Source organism: Ixodes scapularis, unplaced genomic scaffold, assembly GCF_016920785.2.
Source record: "Ixodes scapularis isolate PalLabHiFi unplaced genomic scaffold, ASM1692078v2 PGA_scaffold2__306_contigs__length_199485367, whole genome shotgun sequence".
Classification (NCBI taxonomy): Eukaryota; Metazoa; Arthropoda; class Arachnida; order Ixodida; family Ixodidae; genus Ixodes; species Ixodes scapularis.
The window spans coordinates 123,877,118-123,903,408 of NW_024609857.1; the positions used below are offsets into that span (position 1 = coordinate 123,877,118).

At 46.8% G+C, this 26,291-nt stretch overlaps 1 protein-coding gene across 1 annotated transcript in view; it reads right to left on the bottom strand.

The window, feature by feature from the left end:
- The window catches only part of LOC115316844 (protein 5NUC), a 113,844-nt gene that overhangs the window by 37,954 nt on the left and 49,599 nt on the right, over positions 1 to 26,291 (bottom strand). The gene's annotated exons all lie outside the window — the stretch shown is intronic.

Sequence of the window (26,291 nt, forward strand, 5' to 3'; positions counted from 1 at the left end):
AAAAAGTGCATCGCCCCGATGCAGCACAAAACAAAAAGCAAACAAAAAGAGCGGTAAACTACAGAGTCATTTGGAATACGTAAGGTCCACTGTCCTATCGAGCGTAGTACGGCTTCATGCGCACGACGTGGACGACTTCTGGTCGTGGAGGGCGGCGTGATGAAGTCCGTGTTCCATCGGGCATCACCTCGTAGTTCAGATCACCGAGTCGACGAAGTACTTTGTAGGGTCCGAAGTAGCGCTTTAGGAGTTTCTCACTGAGACCACGGCGGCGGATCGGTGTCCACACCCACACCCTGTCTCCGGGCTGGAAGTGGACGTCCCGACGACGAAGGTTGTAGCGGCCAGCGTCGACACGTTGTTGGGCTTGAATACGGTGTCTGGCGAGCTGGCCGACTTCTTCTGCCCGTTGGGCAACCACCTGGGCGTCGTCGCTTCCGTCGAGAGCCGGTTCGTGGGGTAACATCGCGTCCAGCATTGTCGTTACCCTGCGCCCATGCACCAGTTGAAAGGGTGTGACTCCGGTGGTCTCTTGTACGGCAGTGTTGTAGGCAAAGGTGACGTACGGCAGCACCTCGTCCCATGTCTTGTGCTCCACGTCGACGTACATGGAAATCATGTCGGCGATGGTCTTGTTGAGTCTTTCCGTGAGCCCGTTGGTCTGCGGGTGGTACGCCGTGGTGCGACGATGGCTGGTGTGGCTGAGACGCAGGATTTCTTGGGTCAGCTGTGCCATGAACGATGACCCTCGGTCTGTGATCAGGACTTCGGGGGCGCCATGCCGGAGGACGATGGACTCGATGAAAAACTTGGCGACTTCCACAGCAGTCCCTGAAGGGAGGGCTTTCGTTTCGGCGTACCGCGTGAGATAATCTGTGGCGACGATTATCCAGCGGTTTCCCGATGTTGACGGCGGAAAGGGGCCAAGTAGGTCCATTCCGATCTGCTGGAACGGTGCGGTCGGGGGAGCAATCGGCTGCAGGAGACCGGCCGGTTTCGTTGGCGGTTTCTTACGTCGCTGGCACTCGTGGCACGATCGGGTGTAGAGGTGGACGGCTTTGGGGAGCTTTGGCCAGTAATACTTTTCACGAATACGGGCCAGTGTTCGGCTGTAACCGAGGTGTCCCGACGTCGGGTCGTCGTGACATGCTTGAAAGATCTCCTCCCGAAGGTCGGTCGGGATTACCAGCAACCATGGTGTGCTGTTGTCGCCGAAGTTCTCTTTGTAGAGTACACCTTGTCGAATGGCGAAGGTAGGCAATACTCGTGAGAAGACACGTGGCACGGTACCCCCACCCCCTTCCAGGTGCTCGATTAATGCGCGCAGCTCAGGATCGTCCCGTTGACGTCGTGCCATGTCGTCGGCGTTTACAGCTCCTAGGAAGCTCTCGTCGTCATTGTCGTCGCTGCAGCCGGAAGGGGTTTCGACGGGGGCTCTGGACAAGCAGTCGGCGTCGCTGTGCTTCCGGCCGGCCTTGTAGACCACTGTCATGTTAAACTCTTGTAGTCGGAGGCTCCATCGAGCAAGACGTCCTGACGGGTCCTTCAGGTTAGCAAGCCAGCAGAGCGAATGGTGGTCCGTGACTACACGGAACGGGCTCCCGTACAAGTACGGGCGGAACTTCGTGATTGCCCAGACGACCGCAAGGCATTCTTTTTCAGTCGTGGAGTAATTTCGCTCCGCCTTGGACAATGTCCGACTTGCGTAGGCGATGACTCGCTCGGTGCCTTCTTGAACTTGAACCAGTACCGCGCCAAGTCCTGCGTTACTTGCGTCCGTGTGAATCTCGGTTTCCGCATCCTGGTCGAAATGTCCAAGAACAGGAGGCGTCTGCAGTCGTCGCTTCAGCTCGTCGAATGCCTGCTGCTGCTCCTCGGCCCATTCGAACTTCTCGGCGTCCTTCGTGAGGTTTGTGAGCGGTGCGGAAATCCTTGCGAAATCTCGAACGAAGCGCCGATAGTAGGCACATAGCCCAAGGAACCTTCGCACGGCCTTCTTGTCTCTTGGCACTGGAAATGCTGCGACCGCGCGAGTCTTCTCTGGGTCTGGACGAATGCCTTCGTTACTAACCACGTGACCTAAGAACTTCAGTTCGTCATAGGCGAACCGGCACTTTGACGGCTTGAGAGTGAGCCCGGCGGTCTGTATGGCATGGAGAACCGTGCGGAGTCGTCGCAAGTGCTCGTCGAAGTCAGCTGAAAATACTACGACGTCGTCCAGGTAGACGAGACAGCTCTGCCACTTCAGCCCTGCCAGTACGGTGTCCATGACACGCTGGAAAGTTGCTGGCGCCGTGCATAGTCCGAAGGGCATCACCTTGAACTCGTAGAGTCCATCCGGCGTGACGAAGGCTGTATTTTCTCGGTCCCGTTCGTCGACCTCGATTTGCCAGTAGCCGCTCTTCAGGTCCATCGATGAAAAGTATCGAGAGTGGCGCAGCCGGTCTAGAGTGTCGTCGATGCGGGGCAGTGGGTAGACGTCTTTCTTCGTAACCGTGTTGAGCTGCCGGTAGTCCACGCAGAACCGAAGAGTTCCGTCCTTCTTCTTAACCAGCACGACTGGAGAGGCCCATGGACTGCTTGAAGGTTGGATTATGTCGTCATTCAGCATCTCTTGAACTTGCTGCTGGATCACCTCCCTTTCCTTCGCGGAGACTCTGTACGGTGACCGATGCACAGGGCGCGCGTCGTCCTGGGTAACGATGCGGTGCTTGGCAACCGCGGTCTGGCGCACCTTCGACGACGTCGCAAAGCAGTCGCGGTATTCGGCGAGGAGGTTAACCAGCTGACGTCGTTTAGGGTCCGGAAGCTTAGGGTCAATGTCGAGCTGCGCTGGCGACGTACTGTCTTGCTGGGACGGCGAGAATTCGTCAGTAATCGCGGTGATTTCGGCGGGGTTTCGGAGTTCCTCGACGTGGCCCACGGCTGCACCTTTCGTGAGGTGTTGCGTTTCGTTTCGGAAGTTCGTCACGAGGGCCGCAGTCCGCCCATCCTGAAGTTCAGCTACTCCCCTTGCGACGCCTATGCCTCTTCCCAGGAGCAATTGGAGGTTTCCCTCGAGAAGAACTTCACCATAGGAAGCTTCATCGATCCCGACAAGTACGAAAACACTCGACCGCGGTGGTAGGTTTACGTGGTTTGCGAGGACTCGGACCGTGGGTGACGTCGCTTGGGGTTCCTCCGATGGTGGAGCAGGTTTTCGTAGCGTCAGCCGGTTTGTTCCGAGGTCGATGACGGCGCCATACTCGCAGAGAAAGTCCATTCCGAGGATAACGTCCCTCGAACAGTCTTGTAGAATGACGAACCTGACAGGGCACGTTTCACCGTGGATCTCGACGCGAGCAGTGCATCTCCCGACTGGTGTAATGAGATGTCCTCCGGCGGTTCGTATTTGGGGTCCTTCCCACGGCGTCATGACTTTTCGAAGGCGGCGGGAGAGCCTCCCACTCAAGACTGAGTAGTCTGCTCCGGTGTCCACGAGTGCCGATGCGTCGTGGCCGTCAATGACGACGTTTAGGTTGTTGGACACCGTTGCAGGGGCGTCGTAGCGATGCGTGGCGTCGGGGGAGTGGGAGCGCTCCGTCGTTCTTGGAGGCTCTTTACGTCGGTCGTCTTCGGCAACTCCACCTCCAGGGGTTGCCGCGCCTAGTTTCCCCGGCGAGGAGCGAGGGGTGACAGGCTTTCACGTCGGGGTCGGTGCATCGGCGAAGCTGGACGTCGCGGCGATGGCGACCGGAACTCTCGGCGGGACGCAGGCTCGGGGGACTGGGGTCGTCGCAGGTACTCGTCGATCTCCCGAGGGCGTTCACCATACCGGGGGCGCGGGTCGTTTGGGTGGAACCCGCGCAGCCCGAGTCGTCGGTATGGGCATCGGCGGTACACATGGTCGGGTTCCCCGCAGTGGTAGCAGAGCGGGCGTCGGTCGGCCGTTCGCCACACGTCGGTCTTCCTCGACGAGGGCTGCTCCGGGCGGACGTCCTGGACTTGCCCTTCCTGGCGTCGAGGATGCTGTGGCATCGGAGGGTCTCGTCGGGGTGGCGCCGTGGCCTGGCGGTTAGCTTGCGGCGGTCGTCGGGCCATGGCGGCGTAGCTCAAAGTCGGCTCCTCTGGCGTCGTCATGTTGATCGGAACTTCAGGTTGGAAGGCCCGATGAACTTCATCTCGCACGACCTCGGCGAGCGACAGGGAGGACGGGCGATCCATAGCGGGGAGCATCTTGCGGATTTCTTCCCGGACGACTTCACGGATGATGTCACGGATGCCTGGGAGGTCGGTACCAAGGTTGTATCCGGATGTCGCCAGAGTAGTCACGCCAGGGTGTCGCTCGTAGTGCCTGGCGCGTGCTAGTAGGGCACGTTCCATATTCGTCGCCTCCGTGACGAACCCGTCCACAGTTGTCGGGGGATTGCGAATGAGACCTCCGAATATCTCGCTTTTCACACCCCTCATCAGGTGTCGCAGCTTCTTCTCCTCTGTAGCCTGAGGATCGGCGCGGGCGCTCAGGCGAAGAACATTCTCGACGAAGCCGGTGACGCTCTCGTTGGGGCCCTGGGTTCTGGTTCGCAGTAGGTCCTCGGCTCTCTCTCGGCGGTGGTGGTTGCTGAACGTAGCCTTGAGATCGGTCTTGAACATGTCCCACGACGTCAAAGAGGACTCATGATTCTCGTACCAGTGCTTGGCGGTACCCTCAAGCGAAAAATAGACGTTGTTCAGGCGCTGCTCGTCGGTCCAGTAATTGTGGCGGGCAACGCGTTCATACTGGTCAATCCAGTCTTCGACGTCTTCGTATTGCTCGCCGTGGAATGGAGCAGCCGTCCGCGGTACGACGGGCAGGTAAACGACGGCTGGAGCGGCCGGGGTCTCCGACTGGTTGGCCATCGTCGTCCTCCTTGTTTGCCTGGTCCTGGGTGGCAAGGGTCCTAACTCCGGGGGTAGGCCAAGGTTCCGGCGACTTAATCGGATCTCGGTCTGGTCCTCGTTGGGTTCTTGGGGGCTTGTGTTCGGACTTGCACTCCGAGAACTCGGAGGGGAGCGCTGCACGGGCATGCGGTTACCCCGCACCTCCACCAAAATGTCACGGGTGGTGACCAAAGGAACACTAAATAAACAGAAAGAAAGAAACGTTTAATGTGGCGAACTTGTGCCAAAAACTAAAAGGGTACAAAGATAATAACAGAGCGTCGCGGGCGTCGAAGTCGGCGTAGCAGCACAGTCGAACGCTGGGGCGAAACTGACTGCGGCTCGCCACGCGGAGCCCCTTATGTACAGCTGCAACGGAAAAAGAGTAGCACAAGAGACCGATGACCGGAGCGGCAAAACCGCGACACGCGGCGCTATCGTTCCCGAGCTCGCCGATAGCGAGAGTGCAAGTCATGTTGCATTGTTCAATGTGGGGGGTGGCCGGCAGAAAGTTGAGGGATAAGATAGCTTTTAAAATGCAGGCTTTATAATAAGCTGCTTGCTGCCGGCCGCCCCCGCGTTGAGACATGGAACGTGACTGTCACTCTCGCTATCGGCGCGCTCGGGCACAAGAGCGCCGCGTGTCGCGATTTTGCCGCTCCCGTCGTCGGTCACTTGTGCTACTCTTTTTCCGTTGCAGCTGTACATGCGTGGTCTTCTGGAATAATCGGCGAAGAAACTTCGACGCGTGGAACATTCGGGCCTGGAACAAGCAACATGATTCTCGAATCCTCCAGAACACTAAATTAGAGGAATAAACAAAAGACATGTCGCTCCAGGATTCGAACCCTAGCTTTTCGCGTGGGAGGCAGGCGCGATAACCATTAGGCCACGCGCGCGCTGCCTACTTGGCGAGCGCGCGCGGCAATATAGTGTTCTAGCGAAAGCGACGGCCCAGCGCGCTCCTTCCTGGCGTGCGGGCCGGGGCGTCAGGAAGAAGGCTTCTCTGGTAAGGTGAAGTTCCTTGGAACTATGACGGGTCCCAGCTAATGGCTATCCAAGAGCCGTTCCGCTGGGAAGAAGGTAAAAAGGAGGGTAAATGAGGCTTAGGTAAACACGCCTCAGTGTTCCACGTGTTAGGCTTCAGACGGTTCTTGGATTTGTTCGCGCAAATCGGCTTGGCATACTTAGGGCGCGGGTTAACCTAAGAGCGTAAACCACTGAGGCGTGTTTATCTAGGCCTCGACCCCCCTCCCCCCTCGCCTGTCTTCTCTCTCCTGTAAAACAAATGATGTGATGTACATACAAAGGTTCCAATGGGAGTGCCGAGATTGATTGAGAAAAACTTGCGGCTTATGCCACAAGATTTTTTTCTTTTCCAATACGCGTTCGGAATAGAGGGTGTAATCGGAGGCTAATTGCGCTAAAGTGTTCATAAAACGTTATCGGGTTGGAATGTTCATGACTTTTTCGAGGTGCACCGGTCCTAGTGTGGAACAAGTATACTCGCACAGATCGCCACTGCTTGAGAAGCCTCTTTGTCGCGGTGAAATTACGAGCATAATACGGGACTATTTCTTTCAGTCTTGCCTTCGGAAAGCTTTATTTCGTAATTTTTGGATCGAATCCACCCGCCTTACGACAGTCGAGCGCGGCTTATATATTGGACAAGAGAACTGCGTATGCACTCGACTTCGGTTCGTAAGAATCAATGCTTTAGTGGACACTAGGGTAGTGGCTCGTGTTCAACCACTGCGGTGATGAGAATAGCCAATCTGTAACAATGCTTGGAGCTCAGGATGCGTTTTTCTACCTTGCCAACTAGCGCGTGACTATAATTAACATTGGCGGCATTGGATAGGCCAGGCCACGTCGCCAATAGACCATTTGCTGTGTTACCCAAGCATCAAGTAGAATGCAGGGATTGGTGTGCCACGCGACGCACGCGCACGCCTTCCCCGTATAAAAGATTCGGAGTAAATAACCAAAACAAACGGTTATCGAACGCACGTGCAAGCCGCCTTTTGTCTTAGGTATTGGCTTTACAAAATTCACAACTGCTGAGGCCAGCACGTGCGGCGCGTGGAGCACCAATCCCTGCATTCTCCTTGATGCTTGGGTAATAGAGCAATAGGTCTATTGTTCTGGATCCGAGTTAATGGGGATTGATAGTGAAAAAATTGTAAGGGTGCAGGCGAGCTGGTGGAAGTTAACCATAGTTTTGTTTAACCCGAGACTGGTGTATTTCGGAAAAGGGACGAGAAGAAAAGAGGCCACAAGGAGGCGACGTCTCAAACACAGCTAAGGATTTTATTCCATCGTACGCACTTTTATACACACCACGTCCACACACCACCAACCAAGTCGACCAATGACAACATAACACCCGGAATACACTAAGCCAAACATAGGCCGAAAACAAAAGAAAAATCTTTCAGCCAGACAAAAGGACAAGATAAGCCTCCGACTACACAAAGTCAACAAAGAACTGTTAAAAGTTTTTTTTTCAAACCCGCAAACACACGGAACCAAAGGGAAAGAGGGCATACAAGACCTAATTACACAAAGCCAAGCAACAAACCATTAAACAAGCCGGTACTTAGTCACCGTAAAGCAAAAAAAAAAAAAAGGCAACCGGTCATTCTAACCCGCACTACACATTGAAGGAAAGTGGAAGAGGGTAACCATGAACCAAAATACACAAAGGGGAGAATGCAAAAGTTCCAACCTCAACTACACACTTGAAAGAAGTAACAAGGAATACCAGAACAAACAATATGTCCTGCACCTGTACTGCATCTTTGTAGGCAGCGCACAAAGTGCTGGATAGCTAAAAAAAAAACAAAAAAAAAAAAACGGGGGGTTTACATTTTGAGGAATTTTCTTGAGCTTTCTCCTAGATGCATTGATGGCTGGCTAATACAATTTCCCATCGACTTAATTCGGACTGTTTCCTTCACTACCCTTTTTATCTCATTTTCCTCTCGATGTATTACCTCCGTTTCCGACCAAAACACCTTACAATTGTTGCACTCAGACACGTGCTTGGCGATCTCCGAGTTCGGTGCCCCGTTTTTTACATTTCTTTTATGCTCGGTCAGTCTGTCATTCACGCACCGCGAAGTTTGCCCCACATATCTAAAACCACATGCTAAGGGTATCTCATAGACTACACCTCCTTTGCAAGCCACTGACCTGTCCTGATGTTGCCTTCTGCATTCCTTTGGAGGTGCAAAGAACGGAGTCATCCTGATTAATTTGTAATCAGATGAAAACACTACGTCAACTCCAAATCTGTGAGCACTCGCTTTAAGGTTATGCGAAACACTGTGGTAGTACGGGACTACGGCAACCTTTTTACTTCTTTCTCTCGTTGTTCCATTTCTCTCGCCGAAACTTGGGGAGAGCTGCCTCATGATGAAAACTTTATCATAACCCGCATCCTCTAACCTCACCCACTGCCTTTTGAGGGCTTGGCCTACATAATGAAGACATGACTTCTTTAGAGCGTTTCCGATTATTGATTTGACCACCCCAGCCTTCACAGTCTTCGAATGGCAGCTTCTTTTACTTAAAACTGGCTTTGCCGATTCTTTTCCGTACTCCCAGCACACTCCTCCTTGCACGTGAATACGTAAATCCAAAAACTGCAAAACTCCTCTGTCTGGCTCTTCAACAGTAAAGGTAAGTTCCGGTGTGAGGCTCTCACCAGACTCTCTATTGCTCCCGTATCCTTCCCATGAAAGCTCATGACCACAATGTCATCAACATACCTTCTCACTAAAACTTCACCCGACCCCCAAACTGCCAGCCTTTCCGAGATCGCGTTATCCAAAGAGTTTAAATAAATTTCTGCCAAAATAGGTGCCACCGCAGACCCAATACACACACCCTTCTTTTGAATCCACATGCGTGCCTTGAACTCCACTACCGTGGCTTTAAGATAAAGATCCAGGATCGCTAAAAAACTATCTACCGGAATCCCCGTACCTGATTGAAATTTTACCAAATTACGCTCCAAAGCCTCTCTAACCCTACTCATCAACAGCTGTTTTTCAAGAGAATAGTACAGATCTTTAATGTCCATCGAGATCAACGAGCATTGCCTCCCATGGTGAGCATCTAAAATCTGAACAAAATCGTCTGAGTTTCTTAACGAAAGACTGTTTTCCAATCTAGCGAAGTCTAAACCTTTTTGAAGAAACTTCGAAACCATGCTTTGCCACGTTCCGTTCTCATTAATAACCGTGCGGAACGGCATTTCCGGCTTGTGGTCCTTTAAGAAGAATTTTAAACTTAAAGTGCTTCTCGGCTGAATCAGGACTTTCCTGGCTAAGGTCTCTAAACCCTCGTCTTTAAGTGTAGCTGAGATGTCCTTCCTTAATTTTCCCAACTTGCCTTGCCATGCCATGAATACCGAGTTCAATGCCTCTGTTGACTTTTTTTCAAAAACCGCCAATGGAAGGACGGCAAACATACCGCTCTTATCGGTCTGTAACAATTCCAGTGATCTAGATTTAAAGTACTTTCTTACTTCCGTGACGACCTGAAAATTCCTCCTGTCTTTTTTACACGAATCATCCACTGCTCTTTCCATTCTACTGACCGCGTAGTCCACAAAAGCAACCCTTTCGTCTAACCCTACTTTTCTAGCAATTGTCTGGATTGCGGAAAAAACATCTACTCTCGACGGTTTTACATTTACACAAAACTTCGGTCCTCCTCTCAACAATTCCTCCGTCCTCTCTGTAAATGCGACTTTACAAGGATTCACAATACCGCACCTCCGAGCCTCAGCGGATTGGTCACCATTCACAAAACTACAACTATTTCCAAACCCAACATTCGACCTTTTTACAGCGTCCAACACTAATCTTCGTCGCACATACCAGTTTCGTTCAAAATGCTGTCTTCTTCCTGTGTCCCACAGTCGAAACCTCTGGTGGTTCCTGTAACCCTCTCCGAGTAGAATCGTCCAAAGCCGAACCGATGCCCTGTTCAGCTCAAGCACCCTGGCACTTGTGGCATCCCAGTACGCCTTGATGATCTTCTTTTTGCAGCTCCAGGGAATCCGGGTCGCCGAAAGATGCCCGAAGAGCCCAGGGTCCACGTGACGCTTTCTCAGAGAGATCCCGAAGAACGCCATGTCTGCCTGTAGGACGGCAAGGCGGCGTCCCAAAATGTCCAAAATCGTGTACGCTTGTACCAGTAGCGTAGTCGGTGGTGGGGAAAACGTGGGTCCATACGAAAAAGTCTACGAGACACCCTTAGCATGTGGTTTTAGATATGTGGGGAAAACTTCGCGGTGCGTGAATGACAGACTGACCGAGCATAAAAGAAATGTAAAAAACGGGGCACCGAACTCGGAGATCGCCAAGCACGTGTCTGAGTGCAACAATTGTAAGGTGTTTTGGTCGGAAACGGAGGTAATACATCGAGAGGAAAATGAGATAAAAAGGGTAGTGAAGGAAACAGTCCGAATTAAGTCGATGGGAAATTGTATTAGCCAGCCATCAATGCATCTAGGAGAAAGCTCAAGAAAATTCCTCAAAATGTAAACCCCCCGTTTTTTTTGTTTTTTTTTTAGCTATCCAGCACTCTGTGCGCTGCCTACAAAGATGCAGTACAGGTGCAGGACATATTGTTTGTTCTGGTATTCCTTGTTACTTCTTTCAAGTGTGTAGTTGAGGTTGGAACTTTTGCATTCTCCCCTTCGTGTATTTTGGTTCATGGTTACCCTCTTCCGCTTTCCTTCAATGTGTAGTGCGGGTTAGAATGACCGGTTGCCGTTTTTTTTTGCTTTACGGTGACTAAGTACCGGCTAGTTTAATGGTTTGTTGCTTGGCTTTGTGTAATTAGGTCTTGTATGCCCTCTTTCCCTTTGGTTCCGTGTGTTTGCGGGTTTGAAAAAAAAACCTTTTAACAGTTCTTTGTTGACTTTGTGTAGTCGGAGGCTTATCTTGTCCTTTTGTCTGGCTGAGATTTTTCTTTTGTTTTGGGCCTATGTTTGGCTTAGTGTATTCCGGGTGTTATGTTGTCATTGGTCGACTTGGTTGGTGGTGTGTGGACGTGGTGTGTATAAAAGTGCGTACGATGGAATAAAATCCTTAGCTGTGTTTGAGACGTCGCCTCCTTGTGGCCTCTTTTCTTCTCGTCCCTTTTTCGAAATACCCCAGTCTCGGGTTAAACAAAACTATGGTTAACTTCCACCAGCTCGCCTGCACCCTTACAATTTTTTCACTATCAATCCCAGAAGCAGGCTTATTCCCTTTTTCGTATGGACCCACGTTTTCCCCACCACCGACTACGCTACTGGTACAAGCGTACACGATTTTGGACATTTTGGGATGCCGCCTTGCCGTCCTACAGGCAGACATGGCGTTCTTCGGGATCTCTCTGAGAAAGCGTCACGTGGACCCTGGGCTCTTCGGGCATCTTTCGGCGACCCGGATTCCCTGGAGCTGCAAAAAGAAGATCATCAAGGCGTACAGGGATGCCACAAGTGCCAGGGTGCTTGAGCTGAACAGGGCATCGGTTCGGCTTTGGACGATTCTACTCGGAGAGGGTTACAGGAACCACCAGAGGTTTCGACTGTGGGACACAGGAAGAAGGCAGCATTTTGAACGAAACTGGTATGTGCGACGAAGATTAGTGTTGGACGCTGTAAAAAGGTCGAATGTTGGGTTTGGAAATTGTTGCAGTTTTGTGAATGGTGACCAATCCGCTGAGGCTCGGAGGTGCGGTATTGTGAATCCTTGTAAAGTCGCATTTACAGAGAGGACGGAGGAATTGCTGAGAGGAGGACCGAAGTTTTGTGTAAATGTAAAACCGTCGAGAGCAGATGTTTTTTCCGCGATCCAGACAATTGCTAGAAAAGTAGGGTTAGACGAAAGGGTTGCTTTTGTGGACTACGCGGTCAGTAGAATGGAAAGAGTAGTGGATGATTCGTATAAAAAAGACAGGAGGAATTTTCAGGCCATCACGGAAGTAAGAAAGGACTTTAAATCTAGATCACTGGAATTGTTACAGACCGATAAGAGCGGTATGTTTGCCGTCCTTCCATTGGCGGTTTTTGAAAAAAAGTCAACAGAGGCATTGGACTCGGTATTCATGGCATGGCAAGGCAAGTTGGGAAAATTAAGGAAGGACATCTCAGCTACACTTAAAGACGAGGGTTTAGAGACCTTAGCCAGGAAAGTCCTGATTCAGCCGAGAAGCACTTTAAGTTTAAAATTCTTCTTAAAGGACCACAAGCCGGAAATGCCGTTCCGCACGGTTATTAATGAGAACGGAACGTGGCAAAGCATGGTTTCGAAGTTTCTTCAAAAAGGTTTAGACTTCGCTAGATTGGAAAACAGTCTTTCGTTAAGAAACTCAGACGATTTTGTTCAGATTTTAGATGCTCACCATGGGAGGCAATGCTCGTTGATCTCGATGGACATTAAAGATCTGTACTATTCTCTTGAAAAACAGCTGTTGATGAGTAGGGTTAGAGAGGCTTTGGAGCGTAATTTGGTAAAATTTCAATCAGGTACGGGGATTCCGGTAGATAGTTTTTTTAGCGATCCTGGATCTTTATCTTAAAGCCATGGTAGTGGAGTTCAAGGAACGCATGTGGATTCAAAAGAAGGGTGTGTGTATTGGGTCTGCGGTGGCACCTATTTTGGCAGAAATTTATTTAAACTCTTTGGATAACGCGATCTCGGAAAGGCTGGCAGTTTGGGGGTCGGGTGAAGTTTTAGTGAGAAGGTATGTTGATGACATTGTGGTCATGAGCTTTCATGGGAAGGATACGGGAGCAATAGAGAGTCTGGTGAGAGCCTCAGCACCGGAACTTACCTTTACTGTTGAAGAGCCAGACAGAGGAGTTTTGCAGTTTTTGGATTTACGTATTCACGTGCAAGGAGGAGTGTGCTGGGAGTACGAAAAAGAATCGGGAAAGCCAGTTTTAAGTAGAAGAAGCTGCCATTCGAAGACTGTGAAGGCTGGGGTGGTCAAATCAATAATCGGAAACGCTCTAAAGAAGTCATGTCTTCATTATGTAGGCCAAGCCCTCAAAAGGCAGTGGGTGAGGTTAGAGGATGCGGGTTATGATAAAGTTTTCATCATGAGGCAGCTCTCCCCAAGTTTCGGCGAGAGAAATGGAACAACGAGAGAAAGAAGTAAAAAGGTTGCCGTAGTCCCGTACTACCACAGTGTTTCGCATAACCTTAAAGCGAGTGCTCACAGATTTGGAGTTGACGTAGTGTTTTCATCTGATTACAAATTAAACAGGATGACTCCGTTCTTTGCACCTCCAAAGGAATGCAGAAGGCAACATCAGGACAGGTCAGTGGCTTGCAAAGGAGGTGTAGTCTATGAGATACCCTTAGCATGTGGTTTTAGATATGTGGGGCAAACTTCGCGGTGCGTGAATGACAGACTGACCGAGCATAAAAGAAATGTAAAAAACGGGGCACCGAACTCGGAGATCCCCAAGCACGTGTCTGAGTGCAACAATTGTAAGGTGTTTTGGTCGGAAACGGAGTAATACATCGAGAGGAAAATGAGGTAAAAAGAGGTAGTGAAGGAAACAGTCCGAATTAAGTCGATGGGAAATTGTATTAGCCAGCCATCAATGCATCTAGGAGAAAGCTCAAGAAAATTCCTCAAAATGTAAACCCCCCGTTTTTGTTTTTTTGTTTTTTTTTTAGCTATCCAGCACTTTGTGCGCTGCCTACAAAGATGCAGTACAGGTGCAGGACATATTGTTTGTTCTGGTATTCCTTGTTACTTCTTTCAAGTGAGTAGTTGAGGTTGGAACTTTTGCATTCTCCCCTTTGTGTATTTTGGTTCATGGTTACCCTCTTCCGCTTTCCTTCAATGTGTAGTGCGGGTTAGAATGACCGATTGCCGTTTTTTTTTTTTTTTGCTTTACGGTGACTAAGTACCGGCTAGTTTAATGGTTTGTTGCTTGGCTTTGTGTAATTAGGTCTTGTATGCCCTCTTTCCCTTTGGGTCCGTGTGTTTGCGGGTTTGAAAAAAAAACTTTTAACAGTTCTTTGTTGACTTTGTGTAGTCGGAGGCTTATCTTGTCCTTTTGTCTGGCTGAAAGATTTTTCTTTTGTTTTGGGCCTATGTTTGGCTTAGTGTATTCCGGGTGTTATGTTGTCATTGGTCGACTTGGTTGGTGGTGTGTGGACGTGGTGTGTATAAAAGTGCGTACGATGGAATAAAATCCTTAGCTGTGTTTGAGACGTCGCATCCTTGTGGCCTCTTTTCTTCTCGTCCCTTTTCCGAAATACCCCAGTCTCGGGTTAAACAAAACTATGGTTAATGGGGATGAACGATGCTCGTATTCCTCGAATTTTTTTTGCGACTGCCATTGCCTGGAAAGAAAAACTAAGGCAAACTTATTGAGTTATTAACGTTAGGGAGCGATTCTAAGTTGCATTTAACAAAAGTAGCAAAAGCGTTTCGTGACTCCTCAATTAACGCCACGCAGATTGGAGCACGTAAAGTGAAAGCTCATGCTTCAGAATACAGGAATCCTAAGCTCGATTTTCACCCCTGCACGTCTCACTCTGGATGAGCAATGCACCATTGAAAGGCCGTGGTTTACCAATAAGAGATATAGGGTAAACTTCCAGTCACTGGCTTAATTTATCCTCTATAGCAAAAACCGTAAAATACTATTTCAAACAGGAATATATATATATATATATATATATATATATATATATATATATATATATATATATATATATATATATATATATATATAGGGTGTTTTTTTAAGCTTAACAGATTTGTTAAAAAAAAAAAAGCCGTGAAAGTTACACTTATACCGCTTGTGGAGGTGAGTTATACGTCCAGGGGGATATAGTATAGGAGGCTAATCGTAACGATCAGTCGTCTAATTAATTAAAATTCGTTAATTAACTTTTTAATTAAAAAAATAGACATATGGTTCCAAATAAAAACTTGCTCAGCATCATCGAAAACCACTAAATCAGTAATTTTCAGAAAGACTTTTGGAGCCTGAGAAGCGCAGTATTGTACTAAAGTTACCACTCATGGAACAGGTACAAGGCTGGGGCTAGATAAGAGACAGAAAAATCGCGCGGGCGCCTTATCGCAACCGCTAGCTTTGTACCTACTCCACGAGTCGTAGCTTTAGTTCACGACTACGCTTCTCACGTGCTAAAAGTCTTTCTGAAAATGACTGATTTAGTGGTTTTCGATGACGCTCAGCAGGTTTCTAATTGAAACCATATGTCTATTTTAATCATTAAAAAGTTAATTACCAAATTTTAATTAATTAGTCGATTGATCGTTACGATTAGCCCGCTATAATATGTCCCCCTGGCCGTATAACTCACCTCCACAAGCGGTATAAGTGTAACTTTCACGGCTTTTTTAAAACAAATCTGTTAAGAAATATATATATATATATACGGGTTTTTCATGTCAAATTGTGCAGGCGAAAAGGGTCAAATTTTTAATTTCGCTGTAAAAAATATATGTTATGGCGTCATATCTAAAAACGCAGTAGCCACAGACCGCAAGTTCGTGGGATTTTTTGTTCTCGACTTACAAATTTTAAAAGAGGCCGCGGCGGAAAGCAGTGTTTTTCACATCCGTCGTGGGTCGTATGTTTCGCTCGATCTCCCGCCGTGGATTTTCAATCCACATTACATTAACTTTTTTCAAGCACTCTGTAAACACATTTAAAGCGCTCTAATATAATGAAATAATTTTAGGCGTTTTGCTTTTTTTCTGTAGAAATGTCAAAAACGCCCCCTCGGTTAGTTGTTGACGAACTTCGACAATTAAATACTGGCGATCCACTTGGGTTACATCAATATTTTTTTAAGTCTACGGAGAGCAGAAAACACGCTCTTTTTATATATTATAAAATGACTCGGGCTGTATAACATATCCTTTGCGGGACGTTTACGTTAATGTTATGCGAAAACCAAAAAGTACCAATTTTAAAATCGATTTTCAAAAAAAAAAAAAAAAAAACATTTTTTTTTATGTTTTCATTTTTTTCTTAAAATGTAGATACAACAGTTGTATACTCGAAAATTAAGTCGAGGAAGTGTTATTTTGTTTGTACGTTCTATATTTAGGCCTCAATATCGGAAAAACGCGTCTTCAATTTGCAAGACCTAAGTCAGACATAGCGACCCGTGCGTTTCTATTAATTGTGAAAAAGCTTTCTTGCATTTCTTTTTGCGTTTTTTAATCAATCATAAACGTATTTTGTGGTATTGAATGGCTATTTATGTTTTGATAAGAGCGAAAAACCACGAGAAACATATCTAACCAAATCAGCAGGCCTAGTAGACCTTCAATATCCAAGAGGCACAGACGTTGTATTGCTTCGATTTATAAACCGTTCACTGTAAACTAGCATGACTAGCTATTAGCTGTCATATTACTAAGATGTAGAAAGTCACCACATCATTGATATTCGCGTCTCCAGCTCGGCTCGCGCCCTCCAGCGGCGGAAACGGGAAGGGCTCTAGTGAGGGTCCCCCGATTCTCCTGCTCAGCGGGCGCGGCGGAACTGCTCGCGATCATGGCTCGGGAAATATCATTTCCGAATGCAAACAACACTCTTAACTGTCCCAACGTAGTGCTGAGGCCGGTATAGGATTGTACTTTATAGGACAGTTTTAGTATTGTGTATAGAAGCAAACGAAAGCGCTGTTCGTTTGCGTTAGAGTTGCATGCCCCACGTTGTGCGTACACCTAACCGCCATGCGTCAATCAGACCGCAATTTCGGGCTTTGCGCACGCGCAGTGTGGAATATGCAAAGCTAACGCAAACACACAGCGCTTGCGTTCGCTCGTATACGCAATACTACAACTGGAAACCGATTCACCGGCTTCCAACGCCAACGAAATGTGCTGCAGTGAGCAGACGTACAAGCAGGTAGGCGTTCCTTCGAACTGGAAAGGTTGAGATTGCAAAACGACGGAGACTAAAATTAAAGTAACCAAATGTTATGAAAAAATTAATAATTAAAAAACACTTTTATTTTTTTTTTTTTATTTTAGGCATTTTGTTTAGAAAGGTTGTTTTGAAGTTTGACTTTAGCCGTTTTGCCGATTGCAAAAGTAGCGACTTTGATAGCACAATATACTTTACCCACAATCAATGTAATTTTACAGGAATTTCTCACATTCGCTACAATGTTTTCATTGATTTTAGCCTATTCGTATTTTATTACTTGGAAATAAAAAAATGCTACATTGGCACCAGGGATGATAATTTTGGCACACTTTTGATTGTCATATTTGTTCGCGTGTTTGAAATTAGATCATAAGCAGCAAATCATATTGGAGCTTGAAAAATTTAGTATTGAAACATCTTAATTTTAATGTTATTAATACAAATCGCGGCAATGTATGCCCCTCATTATAGCCAAGATCACGAAAATACGCCATTTAACTACAATAGTCTTTCCAGAAAGGTATAACTTTGTTTTCTTTTTAGCATATGAAAAACTCTGACATCGTTATCAAGAAAAAAAACAGTCAAACACTGGATGCAACATAAAGTCCTATCCTTCTTTCGCTGCTTAAAACACACACACACACACACTCACACGCAGACACTTCAGCTTTCTGACTCGTATTCCGTCTTTGGGATGTTGGAATGAGAACAGCGTTTATAATTTATACGCTTTGTGGACATATTGTAAAAATTTTAATTATTCTCTTATTCTTGTGCTGGGAATAATGGTAAACCAATTAATCATCTAAATACCTAAAACTCTATAAAAGGCCCGCAGTTCATTATTTCTCATGACAGTTATCTGAGCGAGAAAAGGCACTGAGAACGCACAAATATCAGCACGGATTCTTTCAGCAACTACAACTACAAATATCAGCCGGGATCGATCATTTATGTCAAACATAAAGTTTCCGCGAACAACTTATCTAACTAAATAATTACAATGTGAAACACATCTTGAGTTGCGAAAGAATCCAAAAATAAAAACTATGTCGAGAAATTAAATCCAAAATAGAGGTTAGTTTCCGTTTTACTCCAGAATTAAAACGCGCATCCATGCGTAAATGTTATGCTAAACACCGTTTCTTTTTTTTCTTTTTTTCAAGGTAAAGAGGTAAGCTGCGCTCATAACACCTTAGCTTGCTCGTATTACCAGATATAATTTGTGTCGCTCAGTAAAGCCAGCACACTAGACAGGCTCAACAGCGGCACGCATCTCCGAACCTCACTATAACCGCCATTTTGGAAAATTAGTGGCGCCCCCTATAGTTAGTTGGAGTCGCGAATATTAAAAACAATTCTTTCCGAAACCAAACGTTAGGGTTCGTTCACCGCACAACGCACAGATCACCAGGGAATATCCTTTCACTTCCGTAATACACAAAAGTGATGACACATAAACGGTCCGATACACACGGAGAGAGTGTCTCGGAGAGGGGTAGGGAATAAAAATAAATAAATAAGAATAAAATTCCCCAACTCCGATCTTAACGAAAATTGCGTTAAAAAAAAAAAAAGAAAGATTTAGGTTCGAGCAGTGGCAAGGCGATAGGTCCACGCCTTGTGGAGAGTCAGACATTGAAGTCGCCGACACGTAAAGGTAAAAAAAAAAAAAAATGTAATAAAGACGGAAAAACTCAGCCGCACATGGCAAGAACAAAAACCAACTCCTCCGGGCATTCCCTAAACGGGACACAACCAAATGCGTGCGAACACGCGCTCTACAGCACCGTCAGGCCGGTACACCATGACGAAATAAACCCAACAACTAAACAATGCTAACAAGCAGTTAATAGGAAAACATTAAACAAAACGAAAAAAAAAAAAAAAAAACGTTCAGCAAAACCGCATTCGAGAAACAAAGTTCAGCGGGGCGAAGAAACACACACGAAATAAAAAAAAGTCTTAACTGACCGACGCCGAGTAGAGTCCCACGACACTGAAGGCTGGCAGGATGACGGCGTCCAGATGATGCTTGAATCTGTTCTTCACTCTATTACGCACATCCACGACGGCTGTGCGGAACAGTGGTTGTGCGGAACGAAGTGAAGAATAGATTCGAGCAGCGATGGGGCGCGACAAGGTACCCGAGACGTAACATGCCTCGAGCTTCATATCGGGAGAGGAGCTTTCGAGGCAGTTACTGCAGTTACTCAAACTTTCGCTTTATTCTTTCCTTTTTCAAACGGACACTTCAGCCGGTGCTAACTTTTCATCTCGGGAGAAGGCCACTCTTTACAAACGGTATATAGTTGACAAGGAGGCTGACTTCGATCCAACTAGTCTCCGCACAGAATGAACACAAGTATATTTACCAACCCGTTCGTTTTTAATGTTAGACTTCCGGGCTTTGTTGTTTCCAAAAAAAAGATAACCTTTCGGTGTTATCGGATCTCCGCGGAGAGAGGTAGAGCACGGCCGTTTCAAGGATAGGGCGCTCGAAGCTTGGTCAAATACGCGGTATCGTTTCACGCGTGCACGGATGGCTGGTTTCAAAATTTCCCCACATCCCTAACGAGACCGGCCCATCTTCGTGTGTGCGTGTGCGATATTTTTGTCCCGCGCACCCAGTTTTAGCGCGCACGCGGAGTTGTTTCGGCAAACAGAACTGTTGTTGACCGTCGATATTGTAAGGCCGTGGTGTCCTCATCCTTCAAGGCAACAACAGTTCTTTTGCTTTCCCTTCTGCAATACTCTGACTGACTGACTCCTCGTCGGTGGCCGTCACTGTTCGCCGCGTCAACGACACATTCGTACCATTTCGCTCCTCGTGACACAGGGTGCGCTGCTCACTTTACTATCACGGGCCGTCCTCTCTAACACAACGAGCGCGAAAGGTCGTGGTTATCTGCTGGTTCCGAAAGGGCGGGACGTTTATATTGGCCAATGAAGGCCCCGAATCAACACGACGTCTGCCGATTTCTACACATTAAAAATTTACGACGTCTGCTGGTCTGTTAAGAAGTGTTGCTTATTCTTTTGAATTCCTCCATTGTAGTTTGCCGCCTATAAGAAAATATAAATAATAAATAAATATACCAGGGTATTTCATTTTTATGTGGGAACGTTAAAAAAAAAGGCAAAAATATTTCCAAGTTCGTGAAGACGCGCAATTCGCAAGTCCATTTCGAGCCGTAAAAACACGTTTTTGTACTATATTGATGCTTAAATATAGAACATACAAACAAAATACACACTTTCTTGACTTCCTTTTTGTGTAAACAACAGTCATATCGACATTTAAAAAAAATAAAAAAATGTTTTCTTTTTTTAGAAAATCGATTTCAAAATTGGTACTCCTTTGTTTTCGCATAACATTAACGTAAACGTCCCGCAAAGTATATATATACAGCCGAGCCACTTCATAATATATATAAAGAGCCTATTTTGGGCTCTCCATAGACATAAAAAATATTGATGTAACCCAAGTAGATCGCCAGTTTTTAATTATCAAAGTTCGTCAATAACTAACCGAGGGGGCGTTTTTGATATTTTTACAGAAAAAAGCAAAACGCCTTGAATTATTTCATGGTAATAATGCGTTTTTAAATGTACTCACAGAGTGCTTGAAAAAAGTTAATATTATGTGGTCTGAAAATCCACGGTGGGAGATCGAGCGAAACACCCGACCCACGACGGATGTGAAAAACACTGCTTTCCGCCGCGGCCTCTTTTAAAAATCGTAAGTCGAGAACAAAAAGTCCCACGAACTTGCGGTTTGTGGCTACACGAGACGACGCCATAACATTTTTTTTTTTAGCGAAATTAAAAATTCGATTCTTTTTGTCTACACGATTTGCGATTTGAGATGAAATATGTAACTCTGGGAGAGATTGCCACACGGAACAACATAAGATTCCATGACAGATCAGTTAATTCTTAGGGGGGGGGGGGGGGGGGGGGGGGGGGGGGAAGGGGGCACCAACCCTTTCGTTGCCAACACAGCAGCTTTTCAAGTTTGGTCCCACAAGGTTGCCGCCGAGCGCGACCAAAAGGTCTCGACGAACTGATGCTTACACTACCACCAAGCCTTACTTCGGGATCCCCATTCTACCTCATGAGATGATTTTGCTATTGGCTTTTATTTTCTTCAGTTGGTTTCTTGTGGATACACGAGAAATTGTGTTTGTTTCTTGTAAATAGTACCTGATGTCCAAAATCGAAAATCTTCGACGTATATTTAGCCACTTTTTTTTTTGTTTAAATTTGTTGGCATTAGAACGTCTGTTTTTTATCAAAAACCCGGCGGTGCCTTTCGTTTGTCAGCTACAGGGATAGAGGGAGAAGAGGGGGAAGAGAATGACGCGTGTGGCACTCCCATTGGTCCGAAGCGCCGACGTCAGCACGCGTCAACCTCTCCCACTCCTTCTCGATTGCTCCCCGTAGCTGAGAAACTAACAGACACCGCCGGGTTTTCGTCAAAACAAGCTCTTTGGTTTTTTTTCTAAGTCAAGCACACAGGTGGTGCGGAACCGGAGAGTACGTGGCTACGCGTAACACCTCCTAGATAAAAAAAACCTTAGTGCTGCATGAGATGGCGTCATCAGAGAAGGCCTACGTTGGACACAGATTGGAAACGAGTGGTGCGTCAGAGCTCGGCTTTGAGTCAAGTTTGAACTTTGAGCCGAACGTTGACGTAATCATCGTGTCCAGTCTGAGCCCAGCCTTGATCTTCCCTGATGACACCATGACCGTGTTGCAAAATTTACTCGATCTTACTCCAGGGTAAGGGTTTTGTACCCTGGCTTTCTAAAACCTACCCGCATCTAGTGTTTTTCAATCTTTGTTGTCACGTGACACGACCCTCTGGAGTAACTCGGATTCATTTAGGTAAGATTTGGAACACAGCACATCTCATCCAACACTACGGCTTTGTTATTTAGGAGGTGTTGCGCCGCGGTGCGGTGGAATGCGGGTGCAGTGACGTCACTAGCGAGGGTCAGCGGCACGCGTGGAGGTAGCTTGCGGCAACCTCTCCAACCCCCTTTCTTATGGCCCTCCGCGACGCGCGACTCCCCCCCCCCCCCCCCCCCCCCCCCCCCGCCCCTTCCCCATTTCACTACTCAGCTGCACCCCCCTGAGCGCTGCACTAAAAATTGTGCCTACCCCCCCCCCCCCCTGCCCGCCCTTGTGGCGCCACTGTGCACCAGTTCCCGCTATTCCGACGCCGGTTGTTCTTCGCTTTCGGTTCTCGTAGTAGCGGTGCGTGAGCTGTGATTTGTGTGTTTGTAGATAAAACGATGGATGCGGTTCCCTCCATAAGTGATATGGATGTGGTTTCTTCCACGAGTGGTATTCAGTGGTTCTTTCCACGAGTGATATGGATGACTTTATCCAGGGGCGTCGACATACTCTGACAGGCAGTGCACAGAAAAGGGGTGAAAAAATTACAGGAAGGTCCATTGGTGAATTCTCAGGAAATTCGTTACCATGACGCTTGGGAAACGCCACAAGCGACCAGTGTTGCCAGATTGGGCTATATATAGCCAAATTGGGCTACATTTTTTTCTAGTTGGCTTCGAAATTTTGTTGTTGGCTATGTGGCTATTTTGGGCTATTTCTAAGGATACTGCGAACTTTTGTCGAAACCTCAGGTTCGACGTCGAACTCTGAATTTCGACTAGTTATTTTCGAACTCCTTATCGGCTTCAAAGAAAATTGTTCCTCTTTTGTCCACTCCAGAGGAGAGAGAGAAAGGAAAAATTGATTTCAATCTTCAACGAACTTCGGGGTTCTCACAATGCGCAGAGAAGCAATCCTTGCAGAGTTCAAGCGGTCCGCCCACAGCGAAGTGGAGCAAACCAAACAAATTGCACTATAACCACAGGACCGGTAGCGCGTCTTCTACCCGAACATAGACTGAACTCTCCAAGCGCTGCTTTGGTGCCCATATTTGAGAATCCTTAGGCACCCAAGTTCCTAAGAATGAGAAGTCCGCAGGTTACTGTATGATCATATCTCCCGGACTTCGCAATTGTGTTCTGTATTTCTGAAAACCTACAAAGGAAGGGTCAGTGCTGCACGGATTTTTATTTTTCCGAAACCTATTTTTGAAAAATTCACAACGGACATAATGTACACAAAATGTGGCGCATCTGAGGTTGGAAAAAAAGAATGTAACGTGTTTTGTATGTGTGTGAAATTGCCAATAAAAAGCTTTAAAATAATTGTTTTTAGTTTTGGCTATTTTGGCTACATGTTTTTTACGGCTTTGGCTATATTTGGGCTATACTCCCCAGCGATTTGTCGGTTTTTGTGGGGCCATCTGGCAACACTGCAAACGACCCCTCTTGGGAAGCGCTAACACTGACTTCGTTACAAGGCCAAAAAGAGTAAGCAACAATAAAAGACAAAAGAAAAACTCGAAGTGGTCAGCGTTAGCGTTTCCCAAAGGGGGACGTGTGTGGCATTTCCAAGGGTCATGCTAACGCATTCCTTTTAAAAATCCACCAATGTATATTCCTCCAATTTGTTTGAAGGCCTGACACAGCGTACCTCTTGAGTGCCCTAACTTTTCTCGCCCTTAACATGGACTATGAAAAATTATGTTCCCTATGCTAACCGGCGGCCTGCTCAACAATTAAATGCACGCCGCGCAGCTAGACAAGGCCCTAAAGGGTCTGGCGTAAAAGTGTTAGTTACGGTGTGTTTAGTGTAGCCAACATCTCCAGTCAACTCCCCGACAGCACTGAATGTCCTGAATGTCAGTTTTCTATTTCTCTCGCGCACATCGAATGAAAATGGCAGCGCTCTACTGGTTTTGCATTAAGAACTGGCCGACACGGTTTGTTCGACGACTGCAAGGGCACGCGAGCAACAAAAACAATTTTGAGTAACCCATAATTTCAACTCTGCATCAAAGGGCAACTCCGGCCAAAACTCCAAATGAAATAAATTACTGGTATCACTGTAGTGACACAAAATACGACCCCAGCTAAAATATTACGTCCGTGGGACGCCGCATTCTCAACTAATGCCGATAATAAAAATGCGACCCGCCGCGAGCCGCTGCTTCTTAGCGGGCGGCCAGCGGGTTGCCGATCGCTAAAGCAACATTGGGCCGTGACGTCAGTATCGTTCTTTTTTTTTCTTCCTGTCCTGGCATTGCGCGGAGTGCGCTTCTTTGAGCCGCTACCACCGCTACTTTGGCTTGTGATTGGCGTGTTTAGCCGTTGCTTTTATCTGTAGCCCGTTTAGCATCGGTTTAGCCTTTTATTTATTTGCTTGTGAGGACTTTAAGACTTGTTTCAGCGAGCAACTCGGTGCGCCCAAGACTGCCCAGCTGTTCCTCGAAAGATGCCGAGTGCAACTTGTAGCGCTGTGGGCTGCTCAAACAACCCGCTGCGCAACACGGAGGTGCTTTTTCACAAGTTTCCAACGGACCGGAAATTCGAGAAGGTGTGGGTGAATGCTGTTCGACCAGTGGACTTCGGACTTGGGCTTTTACGCGCCCAAAAAAAAAAAAAAAAAAAGAAAAAAAAAAAACAGACGTGTACCGCCCAGCGCATTCGTGTCGGGGACTGACCCGCAGCGCGAAAGCGAGAGGGCCTCCAGTTCTCCACGTCACTAGCAGCGCCGCTTACCCATACAAAAAATGTCCTATGGTCGGCTATAGAAAATCCTTTGTATGGTCGGCTTTAGCTATTTGACCCAATTAGCTAAAGCATTTTTAATGGCTGTCTTTAGCATTTTTTATGGTCGGCTTTGTGGTTTTTTTAGCTTTCTCTATGGCCCTATTGCTGTCCGGCCATAGCGCTCTAGTTTTTTCTAAGGGTTGGCTAAAGACTACTCTATGGCTTTCCCTACGGCTCTCTTTAGCCAGCAAACCCTAAAAAAAATTTAAAAAAAAATTACTTCAAGTTGCACGGATTTGTGAACGCTACAAGGTGTATGTACACCTTTCAACACACCTAACACAAAGAGAACACTTCCCCACACAAAGCAGCAGCGCAGATTTACAAACGCTGCGTTCGTTGTAGCTGTATATATGGCAGTCTAATTTTTGAATCCGACTTTGTCGGTGACCCATCATTTGTCGCAAAAACATGGAGAGGCGGAGCAAATATTACTCGTACTTAATACATTATTTGAATTGACTCTTGGAATAGCCTCCATCTCTTAATTTAAAACCCTGAAAAAAAAAGCAAATGAAGATCATTAGGCTGATTAACTAAAATTTATTAATGATCTTTTTAATAAGTTTGATGAATCACGTGGACAATGCAGTGATGACATGCAGTATACTGGTACTGAAGATTGCAATCAATATATTGCTTGATTGCAGTATTCGGCGCCATTGTAAGTTATTTACATTTTTGGGGGGTAATAATTAATTTTAATTGTTGCACAAGTATTTTAATTGATTTTCAGAAAAACAATAATACTGGTTTTCATGACTCGTTGCAACAACAGAGAACATATCTTGGGTCATGGTTTGTCACCGGCCTGACAGAAATTTAGTATTGATTTAATTTTCTAACGTGGAGTGTTTTTACTAAAAAAAAAGTAAGCGCCGGTAGTGATTTTCTGTAGGCGTGGAAAGAAAATTTATTTGCTCTTAGTGCTCTTGACTCGGGGCCATAAATTTTTCTATAGACGGATAACGACAATTATTGGATTCCAGTCTTTAAACTCGGGGCGAAGAATTTTTCTGTAGAGGGGAAAAGAAAATTTTTGGTTCGCTGTCTTTATGCACGGGGCCATATAATTTTCTATAGGCGTCAAAGAAATTGTATTGGTTCCCAGTCCTTAGACTTAGGGCCATAAAATTTTCTATAGACGGTTAAAGACAATTTATTGGTTCCAAGTCTTTAGGCTTGTGGCCAAAGAATTTTCTATAGGCGGGTAAAGAAAATTTATTGGTTCCCAGTCTTTAGACGCAGAGCCATAGATTTTTCTAAAGCTGGCTGTAGCTGTCTTTATGGATTTCTATAACCGACCATAGAGGGCCATAAGGGGTGATAGCCTGCCATATAATTTTCCATAGACGACCATAGACCATGTCTGTATGGGTAAAGAAACGCCGCTCCATCCACGGGGCCCTGATGACAATTTAGGCCTAGCGACGAGTACGGAAGACCACACACACGGCGACAGCCGCCGAGTACGGTGCCAAACGAGTTCACTCGTTTTCCAGTAGCTAGTTTTTGGGCATACAAGCGACGAGTATGGCATAGCGCACGCACGGCGGCGGTCGCCAAGTACGGCACCGTACGAGTTCACGGGTTTTCCAGTTGCGAGCTTTTGGGTGTACGCACTAACTCTTGCTACATATGCTGGATGACTACCACGTATACAAAATTAAAACAAAATAAGCTTACCTCCTATCTTTAGACGGCTAACGCAACAGAGATAGGTGCCGCTCGGCCTGCGTACTCGTTAAACG